At 44.4% G+C, this 3,323-nt stretch overlaps 1 pseudogene; it reads left to right on the plus strand.

Annotated features, from left to right (window-relative positions):
- Nucleotides 1-218: 218 nt before the first annotated feature.
- On the plus strand, nucleotides 219-599 carry LOC129333977 (40S ribosomal protein S20-like; annotated as a pseudogene).
- The last annotated feature ends 2,724 nt before the right edge of the window (nucleotides 600-3,323 follow it).

The following is a 3,323-nucleotide window of genomic DNA, read 5'->3' on the forward strand; positions in this document are numbered from 1 at the left end:
GAGGCTATAGTCTGAAACATTAGAAAAATAATATAGAATATCATTTGCTATTTTGTTAAATGTAATCCATTTTGTTATTGTTGTCTTTTGTCTCTCGTTATTGTTGTCTTTTGTCTCTTGTGTCTGGACAGTGTTACTCTCTCCTGACCCACCACTGTTCCTTGGGCTTTGCTCATTCTGGCCAGGAATTAATCGTTCAGGAAGGCTTTGCGGTGGCCATGGCATTTAAAGACCCTGGCAAAGCACCCGTAGAACAGGAAGTTGCAATTCACTGAATCAGAATTACCTTGACAGATCACAACGTGAAATCACTTGAGGAAGTCTGCGCAGATCTGATCAGAGGTGAAAAAGAGGGAAACCTAAAAGTGAACGGATCTGTTCACGTGCCTACGAAGACTCTGCGAATCACTACCAGGAAAACACCATGTGGTGAAGGTTCCAAGACTTGGGATCATTTCCAAATGCAAATTCACAAGCGTCTCATCGATTTGCACAGTGTGTCAGAGATAGCCGAGCAGAGAATTTCCATCAGTATTGAGCTTGGTGTAGAAGTTGAAGTTACTATTGCTGATGTAATCATTTTTTTAGGAGAACAGTGACTTTAAGGTCTGTAGCAATATGTCCAAGAAGATTAAAATCATCAATGACATCTCCAGGTCTTGCACTATGGCATCACCATGACAGATCCTGTTATTCTCAGGGTCTGGGTTTTGGGAAACCTGCAACCTCCATACCTTGAAGCTATTAAGGAAAAGGAGGGAATACGAATTTATTTTTTTTAAACTGACCTCCGGTTTCACCCCAGGTTTTCCCCTCCTTTTATCCTGAAATTGACCACTTATTGCTTCAGTCTTATCATCCTTGCTCTCTGACCGAAATCATCACTGCCCGTGACTAGCTGGCCTTCTGCGACACAGGGGTCACAATATTTGAGCTTCCTGATTCAGCAAGCTTTTGTGACCAAAAACGACAGTAATGAAATGGCTCACATTCAAAGAAGGTGTGGGATGTGGAGAGAAGTTTAAAGGCCTCTGTGTGAGGGGGAAGGGGGGTTGAAATATCAAAGGAATATTTGAAGGCCAAGCGAATTTGTGTGATACCAAGTAAAATTTTCTTTAGCAATAGGTCAGGACTCTACTCGTTAAGAGAGATGTTAATAAATAATTGCCTGTCTGCCTTGCTTGTGCGTTTCCTAGAAAATATGGGAAGTGGTGGTGGGGATTCCAGAATAGAGATGGGCACGAACCACATTATGAACTTCAAAAACCCATGAAATTGGCAGCTGCACGATAGCGATCCGGCGGTTCGTGATTGTCCACAGCCAACAAACCAGCGTTCAGAAGAGGCCTGGTTCGGTGCGTTCGGCCTTGGATTGGAGAGGGTATAACTCCAAGATCCCTTTTGCAATCTTGTCCAAACTTAGGTGATGGCTGTAGGAGAGCCTGCAAAAGACTCCCTGGGAATATGGGCTCTCTAAGTGCCACGGGGGGCGTTCTGCGCCCAACGAACTGCGAACCGGTTCGGCAATGGAAAAAGTTCATTGCGGTTTGTGATCTCAGGATCGTCATCGGCACTGAACCACAAACTGCTGGTTCATACATTTTTTTGGTTCGTGCCCGTGTCTATTCCAGAATCAAAAGGTCCTTGAAAAAAGAAAATTATATTGTTTGCCCTGAGCAGTGGAAGATGTTCATTTGACATTCATGACTGCTTTTAGCAATAGGCCCTGCATTTTAAGAATCGTATTGACTAGGGATGAGTCCAACCATTGGTCCTTTGAGTTCAGTATGTCTACTCTAATTGGAAGCAAAGCTTGGCTATGTTTCTGGCAAAAAAGGGTCATTCCTAACATCAGCTGCCTGAGATCTAATAAGAGAAGATGCCAGTGACTAAACAGGGGATATTTTGTATGCAAAGCATGTGCTGTGCACAGTTGCCAACTCATGCTTTGGAAACATCTGGAGATTTGAGGGCAGAGCTTAGAAAGGGCAGAGTTTGAGGAGGGGAGGGACATCAGCAAGGTGTGGTGCCGTAGAGTCCACCCTCCAAAGCAGCCATTTTCCCAGGAGAACTGCTCGCTCTCAGTTGGAGATCAGTTGTCATTCCGAGAGATCTCCAGCCCCCACCTGGAGGCTGGCAACCCGAGTGCTCTACCACTAGAGTTCTTAAAGGAATAGAATTTTCTTTTCCTAAAATTCATGCTTTTAGATAAAGCCATTGATTCCTCTTATTCTGTTTTCTCTTTCTCATGTCTCTTTGATTTCTCTTTGTGGTCATAGCGGGTGTCGGCATGGCCAGCTGGGTAAATGGAATGTAGGGGTGTGTGGCAAACTGGGTAGAGGTACAGCCACTCTAAAGAAAGACTTCAGAGACTCGCTGGCCAGTGAGTAGTTCTTTATTTCTGTTCCACATATAGATAGGCTGCAGCGAGATCACTAGGAAAGTTAGGTTCACTTCCCACCATGGATTGAAGTTCTCTCCACTATCTCCTCTGACATCCATCCCTTGTTTTGCCCCACTGCAGCCTTTAAAGCCCGCACCAGCAACTGGGCCCACTCTGACTCCGATCCTATCTCCTCTCATCCCTGACCTCCATGCTATTGGGAAAAGGGGTTAAAAATAATCTAAATTCAGAGCTGCAATGGATCTTGAATCGATAGAGAGTCAGACATTTTGTTTGCTTTTAAGAATATTTACTTCTAACGGAAAAAGGTACACGGGGTTCTTACAACACAAAGAAATCTATCTCCTACATCTTGACACTATGGAGTACAAACTTAAATAGCATGAGTAATGGAGATTCTTCTCCTTCTTCTTGACCCTTGGAGAGGAAATCACCTGACCTATTCACCAATAGTAGCTTCTCAGTTTCCCAGGCTTTGAGTTAGATAAGGCTATTGGCTCTGTGCCAGGTTTCTCTTCCAGGTCGATACAAACAATAGATTACTGAATAAATGCATTAACCCCATGATGACTGAATGTCAGACCTTGCAGCTGATATTCCAACACATGCCTGGAGCAAGTCCAAAGGCCCACCTTCTCCCCCCACAGCTGCTACCCACAGCTGCTACGACTGCCAACCACAGAATCATAACTGCCCGTCTTTGTTTTGGAAACAGTGATGTCAGAAATCGCACAAAGCAGCCACCAGCATTCTGTGAATGGAGTGCTATTTTTAAGACGTGGGGAAAGGGCGAAGGTGGGATCTCTTTGGAAGTTTTGGTAAAGGAGAGTGACAGGTGGAATGTAGCTGAATAGCCCTCGCCATTTTATAAAACTCTTAACTGCAACAGACGTCTCAGATAAAGCAAGATTCCAGATCG

Source organism: Eublepharis macularius, chromosome 7, assembly GCF_028583425.1.
Source record: "Eublepharis macularius isolate TG4126 chromosome 7, MPM_Emac_v1.0, whole genome shotgun sequence".
NCBI classification, from domain to species: Eukaryota; Metazoa; Chordata; class Lepidosauria; order Squamata; family Eublepharidae; genus Eublepharis; species Eublepharis macularius.